Source organism: Callospermophilus lateralis, unplaced genomic scaffold (genome assembly GCF_048772815.1).
Source record: "Callospermophilus lateralis isolate mCalLat2 unplaced genomic scaffold, mCalLat2.hap1 Scaffold_279, whole genome shotgun sequence".
Taxonomy (NCBI): domain Eukaryota; kingdom Metazoa; phylum Chordata; class Mammalia; order Rodentia; family Sciuridae; genus Callospermophilus; species Callospermophilus lateralis.
Window position 1 is genome coordinate 62,125 of NW_027513499.1, and position 19,461 is coordinate 81,585.

The 19,461-nt window shown below is 42.9% G+C and overlaps 1 pseudogene; it reads right to left on the reverse strand.

Annotated features, from left to right (window-relative positions):
- The window catches only part of LOC143387209 (teneurin-4-like), a 266,697-nt pseudogene that overhangs the window by 16,906 nt on the left and 230,330 nt on the right, over positions 1-19,461 (reverse strand).

Genomic DNA, 19,461 nt, shown 5'->3' on the forward strand with positions numbered 1-19,461 from the left:
TGGACTCATCACTGCATTATATCATACCCATGAATATTTTTATAAACATTTTTCTTAATGACTATAAAGTATTCCATTATATGGAAGTACTATACTTTATCTAACCATGCCCCAAATAGGTATTCAGTGTGTTTCCAGTTTTTCACAATTACTGGACAGTGTAAATAAATATATTTCAAATATTATGCTAAACGAAAGAAGATACAGAAGGCCACATGTTGTATGAGACCACATATTTTTTCACTTACTTGCTAATTGGTACTAGGGATTGAACCCAGGAGTGCTCTACCACTGAGATACAACCCCAGCCCTTTATATTTTTTATTTTGAGATAAAGTCTTGCTAAGTTGATGAAGCTGGCCTTCAATTTGGGATCCTCTTGTCTCAGCCTCCTGAGTCACTGGGATTATAGGCATGTGCCACATTGCACCCAAATGTATGAATTCATGTATAGGAAATGTCTAGAGTAGGTAATCCAGAGAGACAGAAAGTAAGTTGATTAATGGTTGCCAGGGCAGAAGAGATTGCTAATAGGTATGAGATTTCTTTTTTGAGGTGTTAAAAATGTTCCAGAATTAGATATTGGTGATGGCAGTACAACTTTGTAAATATGATAAAAGCCATTGAATTGCTTTTATCAGCAAGAGTGAACTTTGGGGCTGGGGGCATAGCTTAGTGGTAGAACACCTGCCTAGAATGCTATAGGCCATCTGTTTAATCCCTGTACCCCATAAAGATAAATAAATAAAAGATTGAAGGCTTCAGCATATTAATAAAAAAGGATAAATTTGAGGTATGTCATTATATTTCAATTAAAATGTTTTTCTTTGGATAAATCAGAATCCAAAATTTCCATTTTGGATTAATCAAAATAGGTTCCTAAAAGTAGGATTACTAGAACATTTTTAAGTCTTTTGATATACCCTAGGATAAAAGTGTTCTTTATAATAATGTAAAAAATAATACTAAAATCACTGACAGAATGTTGCATACATACACATTTTAAATTGTTACGACAATGGTTTTAAAATAGCTCTGATTAGAAAATTTAAATCTAATTAAAACATTTTAATTTGGCTCCTTAGCTAAAGAAACTTCTGGAGAAAAAGGTAAACTTCGTCTTTAAAATGCACCATGAGTTCTCCTCTGTAAATGGAAACAGTATCTCTGGGCTTGTGTGGGAATTTCACTCCTTTGTCCTTCCTTGTGTTTCTGCTGTCTTTAGAGGAAGCTATCCCAAGTCCTTCCTGCAGGGCTCTGCTCATATGTCATTTCTTCCAAGATGCCCCCTGTTCCTCTGGTCAGAGGAATGCCTTCCCCTCCTGTACACTTCTCAGCCTCTATGTGGGCCTCATCAGTGGCTCACAGCTGAGGGGTGCAGGGTTCACCATCCTGCAATGAACACACTCCCCAATGTCTAAGTGCTCACTGAGCACCATCGCCCAGAAAGAGCATAGGCTTGGGTTCCAGCTCTGTCATGTTCTTGCTGTGAGACCGTGGCCACATGCGTGGCTTGGTGTGCCTCTGTTGCTTCACTGTAAGATAGGGGTAATAACTGTGCCCTTGTTTCACAGGGATGCTCTGAGAGTGAAGCGAGATGAATACAAGGAGCTAAGGACAGGACCTGGCAGGTGGTACTATGTAAATGTTGGCTATTTCTAGTTTACTGTGTGTGGCACTGAGGTGGTCACCATCACATGCATTCTGCCCCCACCATTTCACACAGCTGTAATAGTGAACTTTCTAGTGCTGTTCAATAGCTCTTCCTTAAAAACAATAAAAATAAAAACAAAAACAAAAAATAATAAAAGCTCTCTTTCTTGTCTTTAGTGGCCAAGAGAATGGGTGAAGGAGCCTATTTATCCAAGTCCAAATACTCTTTCAGGTGTGTGACTTAGGACAGGCTGCTTAACTACTCATTGACTTCATTTGGATAATGAAGATATTAATAAGACCTGCCTAATCAGCTTATTATCAGGATTAAAAAAGACTATGAATATAAAATGCTAAAAATAATACTTTTATAGTTGATAAGTGCTCCAAAAATGTTAGGTATCTTTATTGCTCTACTTTAATAATCAGCAAATATTTGCTTGATTAGGTATGATGCAGGTTATGTCAAGTCCCAAGGGTATAGTTTTCATGGGAAACCCTCACCAAATCTTCTCTGCTAGAATGGCATCAAATTGGTCCCCCTCTCTTAAACTCCCTCCCTGTTTTATCTTTCTACACTTTTCCCCTTGCACATATGAATTCTAAAATCTGCCCCAAAGTTGCTATGCATCATTCACTGGCAATCTGTATTTTACTCCCTCTGAAGAGTGAAAAAAACCTGTCAATTTATCTTTTTAAAGCTGCTTCTTTCTGCATCCACATATGTCCATTACCAGGGACTTTGGATGGACCAAGCATCTGCAGAGGCCCATGTCACATGACCTCACTTAATGCAGGCTGTGACTTCCCAAGGCCACTGCTCATTAGTAGCTGCTTCTTATTACTTCCCATGGCTCAGACAGGATGAAACAGAAAGGGTTTTTCACAAGGACTCTACTGAGGCGAATGTGAAGCCGAGCATCTGAGCCTGGTGTGCAAGAAGGAAAGGGAGCTTGGCAGAGGTACAAAAGGGGGAAACAGGTACTGTATTTTCCTGGATCCCAGGATGCACTTTTCCTTTTCACATCTCAATATTCTGAAATTGGAATGTGTCTTACAGTCCAGCTATGTATTTTAAGCAGTGTGTCCTTTTTATCCTTTGCCTGAAAAACTACTATTAAAACGATGGTACATTTTAAAATTGAGGGATATGGCACTTTTGAATTTTTAAAAGTTGCCTAAATATAAAAAGGCTGATTTAATCTTTGGGGAAGAAAATGCTCAAAGTAGGTGTAGCAAGATGCAGTGGATGGACGATACAATTCTTGGCCACTGGGAAGAAAACAGACTTGAAGGACCATGTCTGGAGTACTCATTGGCCCTGCCACTCTGGGTCAGGCATGACCCTGGCTGGTTGGGAGCTGGTACCTTCTGCTGGCAGTAACCCTGCCAGGGGATAAATTCTCGGGGTGTCTCAACCCACTATTAAAGGTGGGGAAGAAATGCCAGGGCTTGCTTTCTCTCTCTGAGTACCACTATTTTTCCTCTATCTCTTTGAAAAGTGAAGGACTACCTTTGCGAATAAAAGCTGTTATACAAATATACATTTATTCTTTTATGGTAACTCAAGCTACTTGCTAATTAATTAATTACTCAATTAACCCAACAAGTATTTACTGAGCAATACTCTGTGCCTGGCCCATGCTAGTTACTTTACAAATATCATCTAAAGAGATCATCTGAGCAGCCAATGAGGCAGGTATTATAATGCAGCCCCATTTTCCACACCCAGAAACTGAGGCTCAGAGAAGATTGACTCCTTCCAGTTCACGTGGTGGGATTTGGCACAGTGGGCACAGGGGCCCCAGGTTCCCCCCAACCCCTGTCCTGCCTCACATCACTCAACACAGCTTCAACTTGCTTTCTTTTCCTGGAGAATAAAACTGAGGAATATGGTGGGTGATATAGTGGCAGAGTCAGAACTAGAACTTGGCCTGATTTTCAGCCCAAAGCTCCTTCTACTGCTTTGTGGCAAAGCCTTTGGGGGTAAGAAAGAACTATCAGAGGGTGGGAAAGAGTCAGGCAGGGCTCTTTAGGGATTATTATTTTTTTCCTTTCATGCTTACAAAATCCAATAAAACTTCAAGCCCACCCTGGGCCACTGCATCCCATGAGAACAGTTGAGGCAAGACAACTAACAGCAGAGTCCCACCATGAGATTTGCCTGAAACTAAAAGACCAATCTGTCTCAGGGGGGATCTGACAGATGCAGAGAAGAAGCCTCTTTTCTATGGAATCCTAGCAGAGGTACAAACCTCACATGGGCTTCAGGAAGGACTTCTCCATGACTAAATCCCCTTCATAATTAGATGTAATTATTCTTGTCCTTTGTCCTAGCCTGCATCAGAGTGAGTGTAAGTCTTTTAATCTGAAAGCCATTAAGATAGCAGAATGGTGAGGTCACCTGGATTAGCAGCTAATGGATTCTCTGCCCCTTGTTCTGATGATAATGGGATGGGACAATGAAATATTACTCTGAAGCTTCTGGGAGAGAATTTACAGGACTCCGGCTTGTGTGTTTTGCAAATGAGGTGGCAATAGGGAGAGAAACAAATCATAATTCTTTCCTGTTCTTGGGAGGCTCCTGAAGCAACATTTCTAGCCTCATTCTTCTGACGAAGGGATCTTCTCTCAAAGGCCCCCTGTGTCCCAAAGGCTCCCGGACTTGCTTGGCTTACCTTGCAGCAGTGTGTAAAAGGCACCTGAGGCAGACAGGTTGGTGGTTATGGTGACATCATCCTTGCTGGAGGTCTCTACCTGGACATGCACCGAGCTGTCTGTGTCACTTCGAAAACTGCTCACCTGGCCCGTAGGGAAGGTCACATTTGTCAGGCGGCCAAAGCTGTCATACCTGGAAACCAAGGGGTAGCACTGAGTAACAAAAATATGACGGTGCTATAGCTGGAATGTTCTACCTCATGCCTTGGTTTTATGTGTTCTGCTTTCCTTTTCAATCAGATACAGTCCTCTGTTTCCCTCCTCTCCTTGCTCAAGTCTTGGTCAATTGTTGACATCTAACTGGAGGAAGATGATTAACATTTGAGTTTTCCTTTCCCAATTCACATAGTGGAGAGGATACCCCAGCCCTGCCTACCCCCCTGGGAGTACTGTGAGGAGCTTTTCCTAGGATGCTTCTCTTGTGCTGGGATGCTGATGTACAAGACATTTCCCTCTTGGGATTGTGAGTTGTTGAGGTCAGGAATGGTTTATGGAGTTCGATTACTAGGCTGGGAATCTGGTGTCACACCACTTGGATTCTGCCACCTGTCAGCACTGTGACCCAGGAGGACCTACTCCCAGTTCATCCCTGCTTCAGCAGAATTGAGTCAGGCATAGGGAAGACAGGCAGGGGATGCTGGCTGAGCAACTCAAGGAATGCAGGATTGAACATGCAAGGCCTCTCGTTCCTGCTCTGTAGGAGAGAACAGGCCGTGACTTATTCACACTCTACCTGCTGTATGACATGACAGAAACTGGACACATGTAGACACCTGATAAACATCTGCTGAAGGCACACATGGAAGAAGCTGCTCTTGATAAAAGATACTATGGCCCTCTCCCTAGGTATCTCCCAGAGTTTTAGTCTCAAGACAGAAAGAGGTTTTGTATCAAGGCAGACAACTGTAATTATTATTGAAGGTATCCTGTAATGCATAATTAAATTGAGCCCGAAGAAGATACAGCAAAAAGGCCCCATGCCTTCAAGATGTGGTTTTCATTTTATATGAGACAGCCCAAAACCCGTAATTTCCACTCCTTGCATTTTCCATTAGAAGGACTGAATGTCTTAATTAAATGAACATCAAATAGAACAACCAATTTATAAAACTTTCTCTCCTATTCATTCATTTCACTACCTTTCAAAGTTTGAGAAATGCCACTGGACCTCTCTGCTGCTTGATCAATACCTATGATTATCCCATCAGAGCAGTTTCTTATGACTCTGCATGGGAAGAATTGGAGCTGCCCATTCTACAGACCCTGAACACCTTTGCCCTGAGGGTTGCTCTTACAGAACCCTTTCTGCTCTGCTGCAAAGCTGCTCAAACAGGTGCAGGGGCCTGGAAGGGGGAGTACACAGAACTCCAGACTCTGAGTGGTTGCCTTAAGTCCTAGTCCTATGATTGGGTGACATCTGGACAATGGCTTGTTTATGACCATCATGGCTTTAATTATGGGAACCCAAAAAGCATTGACAAGTTTTCTTTCTCTCCATGAGAAATGGAAGGAATGGCTGGCATGAAGCCTTTGGAGCCATACAGTCTATGCCTTGAATCCTGGCTCCACACTTGCTAGCAATGTGACCCTGGAGGATGAGCGTGCAGTTCTGTTTCCCACCTGCCTCAAACCCCCACCACAAATTACCACATTTTGGGCAGGTTACATAATGCAGCATAACCTCAGTGAGCCTTTTGTTTCTTCTTCTATACATGAGGATAATAACTTCTAGCTCATAGAGACCCAGAGAAGACCAAAAGAGGTAACATATTTAAAATGCATGTAAATTCTTACCAGGGCCTTCAGGACCCCAGGGGACTGTCCTCATTGGAATGTCAACTCCCTGAAGCAGGCACTTCAATTGGTTACTATTGTAGCCAGAACTTTGAGTGCTAGACACGCATTTAACAATGTGAATGACTTGACTCCTTACAGCCTCTCCTTCTGACTTCCCCGTGACCTTTATTCTTCTGTACCTCTGTAATTCACTGCCCCTGATGCTGTTCCCCAAATATGCCAAGCTCAATCCATGCTATTGGTGCTTACACTGACTGTCACTTTGCAGGGAATGCTCTTCCACACAGGTGTGGCCAGTTCCACCATTCAAGTTTCAGTTCAAATGGGGCCTTCCCTGACTACCATTTCTGAAATAGACAGGTCCCCCATCTCTATCATGTTATCTTACTATATTGTCTTCATTGTACTTATTATCTTGTTTAGTTGCTTGTTATCTGTCTCCTCCTACTGGAAGATAAGCTCCATGGGGGATAGGGACCTTGTCTATATTCTCAGTGCCTAGACAATTACCCAGCATATAGAAGGTACTCAGTAACATTTATTGAGTGGGTGAATAAATACATAGGAAGATGGTAGGTACTATTGTTGATTATTGAAGACATGGATTGAAAGCAACTAAGAGTTTACTACTCCCTCCATTCCCTGTGTGAGGAAGCGAAAGTTCACAAAGATTCAGAGTATCTTTTAGGTACCAAGCATCATGCTTGTAATCATCTCGAGGTAGGGATTATTATCACCATTTCACAAATGGTGATGATTAGACTCAGAGAAGATAAGTAACTTGCTTAAAATGACACAGCTAGTTAAAGAATATAGATTCAAAGTCAGGTCTATTTGACCTTCAAGAGTGTGTTCTTTCATCAAGCTTTCCATAATAATGATGCTGTTTCAAATCAAAACCTTTGTATTCATCACTGTGTTAAGGAAAAAATTCTGTTTGGAAGTCCCAAGTGGGTCAAGAAGACTGACAGTTTTCCCTTCAAGATGCTTCGCTTGGCTACTGCTGCAGTTGACTTTTGCAGCGATGCCAGGCCCCCTCTTGGAGGGAGGATAGAGATGGCCCAATGATTGGCTTTCCATTATTTCATTCCACTGACTTTTCTTCACTCCATTTTCCCAAAGCATCTCTAGAGCACAGTGAAAGAAAACACATAAAAGATTCATCGAGTTGCTGTGAACTTGGCTCTCAGAAGAGGACTGCTAAAGGGTATCTTCACACACTGTAAGGCCTTCTTCTTCACACTTGATACTTCATCCTGAGCCACTTACTATGTGCAGCTAGCGAGGAAAATGCCAAATTTCCTCTCTGATACTAAACTGTTGATGATTTTAACTTTTTGTTCAGAAAAAAAGATCTGAGTATTATGACTTTCATCTGTGACTGTTCCAAACACCAGCATCAACACCAACAACGGGAACGGACACTGTGTCATCTATGAATAATTAGAGTTCACGGTCCATGCACTCCTATAGTTCCTTTGGCCTCAGTCACTGTAATGAATGGCATCACTACATCATTGTCCACTCAAAAATCAGGTCAGAGCCAGGGCACTTACTGGCTTCTGCAGTAAAAACTTGTACTCACTATTTCCTATAAAATGAAGTCCCAACAATGAATTCTAGCCTTCAGGATTCCCAAGATGTAGTTCGCTCTCCCAGTGTAGGTCTGTCTCTCACTGATGGCTTAACATGTGCTGGAAAGTATGTTGGGTTCAGGTTTACCTGGGATCCAGGATTGGCTCTGATCCTTACGTCTAACATGTTGCAGAGCCACTCAGTCTCTATGTTGGTTATTCTGCATGCTCTCCCCAATCATTCTCTGCCCTTCTCTGTGCCCAGAGAGGCTGACCCCTGCACACTGCATCACTGAGTACCTGGGCTGACTCAAGTCTGCTTAAGCTAAGTCTATGGCCAGCACTGATAAGACACTGGAGGTCAGAACCAGCTTTTCCTCATTCTCTCCTTCACTGCCATATTTCCAGGAATAGCTGCATCCATCTATGATAACAGCTTCTACCAGGTGCTTTCTCCTTCCCACGGGGCTTCAGCAACAATATTCTACCTGCTCCCCCCACCACCTTGACCTTCAGCGTGAGGCTTGGTAATGGCTGTTGTGTTTTTAGTGCTTGGGTGCCTCAGCATCTTTTCTTGGTCCCCTTATCCCTGTCTGTACCTCTAAAACATATTTTCATTTGAAAGGTGTAGTCCACCCTTCCAGTGCAGGTCTGTCTCTCATCGATGTTGCATATCATATCTGAGTGGAAATTTTTTTTTTCTTTCTGAACTCTGTCTTCTAGTGTGTGTGTTTTCTGATGAGAAGTCTGCTGTAATTTTTGTTTGTTCTTTTTTTCTGGATGCTTTCAAGAGTTTTTCTTTTGCATTCAACAGTTTGAATATGATATGTTTAGAAAAGTGTGTGTGTGTGTGTGTGTGTGTGTGTGTATTTATTTTACTTGGTATTTTTTGAGCTTTTTGGATCTGTGGTTCATTATTAATTATGAATAATTCTTGGCCATTATTTCCTCAAATATTCCTCTGCCTGTTTTTCAACTCCTCTCCTAGAATTCTAGTTATGTGCGTACTAGATCATTTGATGTTGTCCCACAGGGTTTGAAGTATTCTTTTGCTCTCTTTTTCTCCTATGTTTTCATTTGGGTAATTTCTACTGGCCTGTCTTTCTTCCACAGCTGTGTCATGCTGTGTCATCAGGAGCAACGAGCCGGTCAAAGGCATTCTTCATCTCTGTAGTTGTGTTTCTCATTTCTAGCATTTCCATCTGATTTTTTCTTAGGGTTTCTATCTTCTTGCTGAAATCATCCATCTGATCTTGGAAACTGTTCACCTTTTTTCACAAGAGCTTTTGATACAATTACAGTTATTTTAAATTCTGTGAACAATGGTTTCAACATCTGTGTCATATCAGAATATGGCTCTAATGATTCCTTTTTGCTTTTTCTTCTCCTACCCGTGTTCAGTTGAAAATGTGACACCTTGTGTGGCATGGTAGAGACTGAGATTGATGGCTTGTGTTTGGAAATGAGTTTACTTCTGCTAGGACTTCAGGGAGGGGTTGTGAGTTAATCTAGTTAGGATTTGGGCTGGCTTAGAAGTTCCTGGTTTCTGTGGTTGCCTCAGTGCATCATAGTCTTTAAGTTCTTTTAGCAATTTTTTGTGCTTAGGGTGAGAAACTGATCTGTCAACTGTTTTTCTCTTGGCCTCAATTTCCACTCCATCCTTAGCATTAGGTCCTTTGTGCCACAAATCAGAGGGTCTCCTTCCATGCTCTACCCGCTTTCCATCCTTTTTGCAGCAATGCTTTGCTCTGAACTGTTGCTTTCAGCTTTTTAATCAGTAGGAGGTGATGGTGGGCGAGTTCTCTATTGTCCTGAGGAGGACTCAGCCTTAGGTATGTGTGCCCCTGACCCTGGGGACTGTCTCCACCTAAGTGCTCCCACCCCTTCTCAGGCGGCAGTTTGGGGCTCTTACAGATTCCTGCTCTTCTCCTGCACTACATACTTTTTCTGCTTTTCTTCTCTCATTCAGCTGATGGGTCTCCACCTGTGTCTAAGTGGGAGAGTGACTGGCTCTCTCTTCACAGGTGAAGGCTTTTGCTCCTCAGGGGATGCAGGGTGATAGGGGTCTGGGTGGAGCAGGCAGCTATTTGTGCTCTTCTCCTCAGCGGTTGCTCCACACCTCCCCAGGTCTAGCAAAAAGGTCTCTTTCTGAGATCTTTCTTCAATCTACTGGTGGTGGGCGGGGGGGGGGGGGCGGAAAACTCCTGAAGAGGATGTGAACTCCTTCCATTTCAGTTCCCAGGGCTTGATACTCTCTTGCCCATACACACTTGGCCTTCAGAAATACGGTGGCCATCCTAGTGAGCTCCTCCTACTAGTTCCAGTTGCATCCACTCCAGGGAAGCTAAGTTCATATCCTGTCTCTCTCTGCAGGTGTCTGTCCCTCCTTGAATCTGGGCTAGTCTGTTGCTCTATTACCTCTGAGGAGTTCAAGGAAAATCCATGAATTTGCCTGTTGTCAGGCTTACTTTTGTTATAAGATTGGGAATGATGCTCTTTCTAGCTCTCATATCCCCCAAGCAAAATCAAGAAGCCCAATCTGGGGGCTGGAATTGTGGCTCAGCGGTAGAGCACTCGCCTAGCGTGGGCGGGACCTGGGTTCAGTTCTCAGCACCACATAAAAATAAAGGCATTGTGTTGTGTCCATCTACACCTAATAAATAAATATTAAAAAAAGAAGCCCAATCTGTTGATTTGAACTCTTTGAGTTGAATTCTGTGTCCTTCCAGGAATACTGATAATGTCAGAACTGGGATTTGAATCCAGCATTCTTCTCACTACAGCATATTTTCCTCCCTTTCTTTATCTCCCTTCCCTCTTGAATTTATGTTTCATTTATAAAATATTTAGTGAATCATTTTCAAGGTGGCAAGCCCTAAGCTTGACACAGAGATAAATTAGTAAGGTTCTCACAATAGCTAAAGGAAACATACCTATAACAGGAGCTGTCGTCAGGCATTGTGGGAGACCATAGTCACTTCCTGCTCTGAAATTTAGGGAAGTTGGTTTTTCATGCCCACCCAGGAAGTCAATTTTGTTTATTTACTTATTTTGTGGTGCTGGGGATTGAATCTGGAGCCTCACATAGGCTAGGAAAGCACTCTACCACTGAGCTACATCTCCAGCCCTTAATTTTGGAAGGAGCCTCATGCTACTGGACATTTTCTTACATTTTCTTGTTTTCTGACCATATGCCAAGTCTGACAGCATTGATGGCCCTCCCTAGAGATGAAGTCCCTATTGCAGACTCCTTGGAGGTTTTTACCAGCAGACCTGTGGGCTCAGGGAAGGAAAGTAACCTTGAATCTCCAGAGCTGTGAACTCCAAGTTGCTCTAAAGTGTGTGATGTTTATGTTAGATGTATTATTTAATCTGCTAGGAAGATCGATAAAGCCAACTTAAACTTGTTTCAGTAATAGCCCATGTCACAGGCAGGCCTGGATGGATTTTTTTTAATTTTTTAGAACATTTGAATTTGAATCCACCAAGGTGCCTCATGGAGCTAAAAGGAGAAATTTCACTAGAGCAAATGGTCCATTGGTAAAACCTATTCAAATCCTTGTTAAGAAACACCACAACACAATATGGTGTGATGCTACATCATGTACAACCATAGAAATGTAAAGTTGTGCTGCAATTGTGTACAATGAATTGAAATGCATTCTGCTGTCAGATATACCTAATTAAAATAAATAAATAAATAGAAAAAAAAAAGAAAAAGAAACACCTCGACAATAAACAACCGTACACCTTTCCTTCTAGGAAGCTTAATAGCTTGTTAAGTATTTTTTTCCTCTCAGTATTAATTTAGTTTTTAATCCTCGGAATGGCCCATAAATGGGGTAAGGTAGGGATTTTTTTTGTTTGGTTGGTTGAGACATGGGCCTGGAGGCCAGCTAGCCTGCCTGAGTCACATGGCTAATGTTCAGTGAAGATAGGTGCCTGGCTCCCTTGCTTTGTTTCCAGAACAGATCCACTTTACTTGGCCCACTCAGCATGCCATTTTCCAGCCCATTTAGGATATCCTCAGGGACCTGACCTCTTTCCTAGTTCACACCTTAATATGTTCTACTTGACATTTGAGTCTGCTCTTTTGATTCCTACTCCTATTAAAACTTTGATCTGTTCCTCTGATTAGTTTACTTACAAACTGCTCCTGGCTAATATGTTTCATGTCCAAATAACATTTCTATAATTACTGCTACTGCCACATATTGCTTGAAATAATAATAATAATAATAATAATAATAATAATAATAATAATAATAATGGCAGCCACTGTCATTTTATGGAGCTTTTCATATTTTATCTCACGGAAATTTTGAACCTCAGGCTGTTCTTATAGAATAGACACTATTTTGATCTCTATCATACCAATAAGTCACAAAGAACACAGGTGAACCAGGCCAGTGCAGTTGGAGGAACATGGACTTGTGTTCCAGTTGTGCCCTACACCCACTATGTGATTTTTAAGCTTGTTCCTTAATCTCTCTGTGCTTTAGCATATTCTTATGTAAAAATGTGGAAGATAATTTCCTGCTCTCTGAAAAATGATCTACCATGAGACCCAAGGTAATTAATCTGTATCAGGCTTATGGTTTACCATCTCATAGATGCTATGAAATGGGAAAGAGCCTGGCATACAGAGGGATCTCAAAAAAGTGAGTTTTCTTTCATTCTTTCTTTTTTTTTATTTGTATGGCTTTTATCTTCCACTTCTGGTTTGTGTCAAGAAGGATCAGTGCTTTTCTTGTGTACTCCTATAAAGTGTATTCTTTGGAATTTCAAATGCTATTTTATAAAAAGCAATTGTAATAACTTTTCCTTCTTCCTAAAATATCAAACATGGCTGTAGATTTCATCAGGGAAAGAGAGGAAGGGACCCTGTCTGGTAGAGGTGTAGGAAATGGTTTTAGATTTCAGGGTGGTGAAGAGTAACAGTGGCAGTGATGTGCAGGCATTCAGTTTGGGATCTGAGGGAGTGACCTTGGGAACTAATTAAGTGTACAGACTCGCTCTGACAAAGAAATCCCTGTATTGGCTAAATAATGTATGAGATTTCCATGGGCAATGGGGAAAATTGAATTATTTAGCGTATTTCCATTTCAATGAGTTAATCAAGATAATTGCTGTTTTCCTGGATCTTTGTCTTTTCTTTGCAATTAGCAAGGTCCTTGTTTGGAGAAAGGAATTTAGTTAGTGAACTTTGTACAAACTGCTGTGACATTTTTTGGTGTAAGTTATATTTAAAATCAATTATAGGTCCTTTTCCTTTGAGTTTCAAGATTGTGAGAAACTGATGCTTGATCCACTTTGAGAAGAATGTAGGGTTCAAGGATTCAAGTGCATTTGGGATTAACAACCTTAAGGGGGGTGGAGTGGGGGAGGGCAGTAGGGCAGAAATGAAAGAGCAAGAGCTTTGGCCTCAGACAGATTTGGGCTGCAATCCCTGTTCTGTCGTGTTCTCACTATGTAACAGCGGGCAAATGGGCTTGTCCAAGCCTCAGCTTTTACTTCCATAAAGCAGATAATATCTGCCCAAATCCCAGCTGCTGTGAAGGGAGGCTGCAATGACAATGCAGTTCCTGGCCCACTTTTGATGGTCAACAAGACTAGGTCCTTCCCCATCCCCTGCACACATGTCTAATGGTGACACTTTCAGCAGTCTCAGTTCTCTGGAACATGGCTAACATCTTGGGGAAAAACAAATAAAAGCTTAAAAAAAATCTAACTAGAAAAAGAGATGTTACAAAATCCCTTCATTAAAATACCTCATAGGGAAACACTTCATAACGTCTATTTAATTTTGGCTGGGATTGTAATAAGCTGAACTTCTGCTTCTCTGACCACACCACTTAAGAAGCCCTGTATGGGGGGAAGTAGGGTTGTAGCTAGATGAGGTGAGCACTGTGACTGAAAACAAATGGGGACACAGTAACTCCCCATGGAGGGGCCAAGAAAAGAGTAGTTGAGCATTACTTTAGGCAGGTCAAAGGGTTCTGCATCCTTGTCTCCCCACAGAAGCTCTTTCCTACAACAGCATAATATGCCATTGTTGCTCTCCTCATTAACAACCCTGACTCATAAATAGAAAGGTTATGTTAGATCTGTGTCACGTGTTTCAGAAAGGAGGCAGGTAATGTACCTCATAACAAGGTCATCTAAAATGGTAAAAATTAAAAAAAAAAATTTGGTACTTAAAGATGTGAGCTCCAATTATGCAAAAAAAATTCACCTATATGGAATTGTTCCTTCTCCCACTACCATGTTTCTGAACAGTGGTCATCTGGAGAGGCAAGGAGTTTATCAAGGACTTTTCATCTATATCATCTCCCTGTACTATGTTCACCATGAGCATTTTATAGATGTAGAACTAAAGCCCAGAAAAATGAAATCCATGGTGCAGCTAGGATGGAAGCCCAAATTCTCTGATTCCAAAGCTTGTAGCTTCTCCACTACACAAATTTCCTTCTCAGGAGAAATCATCTAGAATATGAACATGAGAGCATATTAAAGGTAATGGTTTGCATCCCAAGTCCTGAATTAAAAATGAAATACATTCAAGAATGAACACTTCATCTCTAACCTGCAATGCACCTAATGAAACAGCCATCAAATGGCAGCAGCTGGATACTTACTCATAAAAGGTTGTCCATCCATTTTCATTGCTTTTGGTCGCCAGAAGGCCAGAGTTGCCATGGTATGTCATCATGGCCAGCTCGTGTCCTTGTGTGGTCACACTTTTGAGTGCACTGTTGGTACCCATGGTCACCCAGTATACCTGGCCATCTGGGACCACCAACCAGAGAGGCATCCCAGTAGAATCTCAGCGTATGTTAACCATGTTGCCGTTGTTGTCTGTGATGAGAGTGATGTCACCATCCCCAGTGTAGGTGAAGTTGTACAGGTAGTCTCCTGTGGGCAGGCTTTGGGTATACAGATGCTTGCCACTGGTATCAAACAGGTAGAGCTCCTGGTCAATGGGGGAGGACAGCTCATACATGTTCTGGGTGTTGAGGAAAGGTTTGTTCTTCCTGATGAACCGAATTCGAATATTCCCAAGGTCAGCCACATAGAGCTCCCCATCAGCACACACAGCCAAGGAAGACGGGGTGTTCAGCTTTGTATCCTTGGCGTAACCATCGTCTCCAGAGAAGCAATCACAGTTGGCATCGTTTTTACAGTCACAGCCACTGGGGGCCCCAGCAACTAGGGAGATCTCTCCACTAGTGGTGACCTGCCTGATGTGGTTGATCTTTTTCTCATCAGTCTCAGCAATATATAGGACCCTGTTGTGTGAAACAGCCAAAGCAGTGGCTGACTCCAGGGTTGCATGGATGGCCACCTTGCTCAGCAGGAAGTGGTCGATGCCAGGAACCTGGCAGTGCATGGGCCTCCCAGCGACAATGCGTACCTGGTGATTTTCAGAGATTTGCAGGATTACATTGTTGTCAAGGACATAAAGAGAGTTGTCCATCGGGTTGATGGCTAAGTCTGTGGGCCACTCCAGGCGAACCTGACAATGGAGACATGAACACTCAAATGATTGGCAGGATGTCCCCCACTAATCATCCCACACCCCCTTAAAACCCATAACAGCATCCGAAGCACCTTTACATATAGTCTTGGCCAATCCTTACAGAGTATACCATCAAAAAAGGAGTGTTAGCCCCCTGAGCACAGGAAAACCATGTCACTGAGGCATTGATGGTCTCTGTCAGGACTGACAAAACCTGAAGAGGGGATAACAACAGAAAGTAGCCGGTGAGAAGATGGACTTTGGAGTCAGACAGGCCTGGGTTCAGATCCTAGTTCTACCACTTATGACCTTGCGCAAGTTACTGTGCCTCTCTGAGCCACAATATTCACATCTGGAAAACAGAAATAATAATTGTGCAGAGTGCTCAAACAGTGATATGGGGGTGGGAGGGGAAGTCAGATGAAGTCTGGAGGCAAAGTAGGACTTGTTCAGAGGTTTAGAAGAGACTCTTCATGAATGGATGATATGATACGTGTATAAAAGATGATTTCTCAAATAATAGACAGAATAACCATGGCACTGTCAGACACAGTTATAGACCAGTGGTTCTCAAATCTGGCCCTATATTCAAATAATCTGGGGATGTTTTAGAAAATAGTGGTATTCACATTCCACCCTGAGTCGGTTCCCTGGGTGGGGTTTGGACATTGACATTATTTCAAGCTTCCTGGGTGATTCTAATTGGGAGTTGGGAAACACAACTGGATTCCTGCCTCTTATATTGGGTGATAACCAGACAAACAGCATTGGTATCATCTGGGAGCTGGTCAGAATTGCCCCAAACCTATTGAATCAGTGTCTGCATTAAAGCAAAATCCCTGGGTGATTTCGGGGTCCACTGAAGTTTAGGAAGCCCTGCTCTGCATAATGGTTTCTAATACCTTTGAGAACTGGTCCTCCTGGAAAGGATTAATGAAGTTGGCAGTAGGATTTAGGGTTCACAGGTCTGGGGCCCCACTCTGAGCTTCTTCTGAGCCTGACTGGTAAGTCTTTAAGTGGGAAACTAAGAGGCTGCAACCTTCAGGGTTTAAGGTGAGGAGAAATGGACATGGACATGGGGCATGGATTGTTGGATAGATCACACTGGGAACTACTGGCACTTCACTAGTTGGGCCTTCAAGAGGTCCAACCACACCATACAGGGTTGGAAGTGTTGATGAGTGTTTCCTTCTGCTGATTTTTGGGCCCTAACTAAAGACTATTCAACTTAGGGCTCCTGAGCCCCCTATAAACCCTTGCTCTTTGGTCCCTTATGGAGTCCACTCTAACTAATATAATAATTTAGATAAGAAGTTTCTCTCCCAGGAATTTTCTCTTGTATACCATTGTCTACAAGCATATTCATCAGACCCAGTTTTAACAAGGGTGAAAAACTGGAGTTATGCCCAACAATTGAGAATTGGCTAAATAAATTATAGCATATTTAGTTCACTCATAAATAAGAATACTATGTGTAATCATTATAAGTGACATTATAGATGGATATGTAATGACAGGGGGAAATGTTTGCTATGTGTTAAGAAGAAAGAACAGGTCACAGAATTGTAAGCACAGTGTGATTCCAATTAGGAGGAAACGTAATCATAAATTAGATCGATTATGGATAGAGAGGAGATTAAAAGCCTGATGGATATATCTCAAAACATTAACCATACTAGGATAAAAGGCCATTCTAATATTCTTGGTGATTTTAAACTTTTCAAATTTCTTGCAAGGTGCATGTGATTGCTTGCCTAGGTAGAATGAAACCCCAATAAATTATATGTCTAGGCGAGGCCACCTTCATCTGTCCCCTTAGCTCAGGGCCATTCTCAGGAAGGGCGAGACCTTTCTCGGTTCTTCAGGGCAGTCTGTCTTCGGGTCTTGTCTCCTCACCCCCGACCCCAGTGCCTGGCTGTCTGCACAGAGCGAGGGCGCTGCAGACCCTGCAGAGCTGTGGCCTGGACTGCCTGCCACTCATGCTCCCCAGTGCTCTCTGGAGCACTGTTGTGCCAGCTTTCGGCTGCATCAAGAACACAGTTTGCTCTAAAGTGACAGGAGAATTTTCAATTTTCTAAAACCCATTTCTTGTCAACACTGGCTGCTAAATATTTTATGCCCTCTGGTCCTGTGGCACCTTGGGGACCTGCTTGCGAGACCTTTCTGCCTGTCATTATGATGAAAAGATGGCGTCTTGATGAGTGGGTGGGTGGGAGGGGGGAAGAGGGAATCAGTAGAGGGAAAGGAGAGAGGAAACCAGAAGAAATGAACAGCAAGCATGTTGTCGAAAGCTGCTGCATACACAGGGGCACCCGGGGGTGGAGAAGGCATGGCTCTCAGAGCTGCTCTGTCATGTAGCTGGCATGATGGTTCTGGGGCATACTGTATGTAAGCCAATCTGGTCTCACCTCTGATCAGGGATGATTCTGCCTTTGGCTTGATTTCCCACCACCAAAACAGAGGGAGCAGACCTTATGCCTTTGGAGGTCCTCCAGCTCCTAGTTTAAGGGCCATGTCAGGGAGGGGCATCCCCTCCACCCTATCTTCCTGAGTATTTTCTGCTTCACTGAGGCACTCTGAGCTGACTGCCTTGTTAAAGAGTGATGTGCTTGCAGAAATGACTGTCACATGAATGAATGAATGGCCAGCAAATGGCACAGACCCAGCAAGGGATGGAGGGCTGGACACCTCACTTCGACTCCAATTCCACGGTCACCAGAAGCGTCATCTTACTCAAGTTTCCTAGACACTGACCTTCTCACCCCATAGCAAAAGGGGTAATAAATATGCATAGGGTAGTTGTGGGGATCGGCTGAGGCAATGTACATGGAAGTTCTTTTGTGGATTTTAAAGGAACCTAATATTGACACCCTATTGGCAGCTGCCAGGCACTGTACTAGGTGTTTACTTACATGATTTTATTTAAAAAATTCATTTTGCATCTCTGATGAAATCTAGTATAGGGCTCTGCATAAATAACACCTTTTATTTCACCAGGTCTCAGTTTCCTTATCTCTAATATCTACCCTACAGGATTACTGTGATGGCTACATGAGAAAAGAGAAGCCATGCTTAGCTCTCTAATCTCACTAGAAAAGCACCCAGCACATAGAGTGTGCTCATTTGGTCCCTAGGTAGAGAGTGATGCTCTGCCTGGGGTGGCCATACCTGGCTATATTAATATCCAGCTTTCTTTCTTTCTTTTTATTTGTACCAGGAATTGAAAGCAGAGGCACTTAACCACTGATCCACACCTACAGTCCTTTTTATATTTTATTTAGAGACAGGGTCTCACTGAGTTGCTTAGGGTTTCGCTAAATTGCTGAGGCTGGCTTTGAACTCATGTTTCTCTTGCCTCAGCCTCCCAAATTGCTGGGATTACAGGCATGTAATCTGCCCCCTCTCTACTCAATGCCTCCTCCCGTCCCTTTCTCTCATCTTGGACCTGGTCTTTGTCTCCTCCTACGTTGGTCCAGGTTTCTGGGTTCTCCCCTTTGTACTCTTGCCTCCTAGCTGTGTTCTGTCTTTGGCTTCCCTTTCTATTCCCAATGGGACAGCCAAGTATCTAGGTATTGGTAACAGAGGAAGCTCTGAGAATGAAAGCCAGTACCCGCTGCCCATATGTGTATGTCAAAATATATGCCTGCTCTGGAGTTTTGTAAAAAAAAAAAAAATCCATGCTTAGATTCAGACAAAGGTAGTAAGGGCCAGCAATAAAGAAATTTTTAGTCTAGGATTTCAGAATCTAAGTGTGGGTTTTCATTTTTTCCCCCATCCAATATATGCCAGTTGTCTTCCAAGTCTTTGCTCTGACTGCTTGGCAGTATCTCTATCTAAAGTTAAACAGTTTTTCAATGTGTGGATTGAAAATGTTCAGCACCCTACGCTGGCTGGTTGAGGGCCCGTTTTGAGAATTGAAAATACTTGTATGCACATCCTTAGGCCGTGGCTGCTTCCTGGTGGGTGATTCCAGCTTGTTCACAGACTGGAGAGGGAAACTCTCGAGCCAGCGAGGGGAAGCCTGCCAAATTGCAAAGACGAGTGGCAGAGAACAGATTCCATTCTGGAGCGCAGCAATCACAGTAGTTGGCGCAGAGGGAACCGTACTAGCATCCGACTGGCACGTGGCACAGTGCTGGGACCGCCAGCAGCAGCCATGGGGCCCTGGGGAAGCCACATGTGTCAGGAACAGGCAGGCAT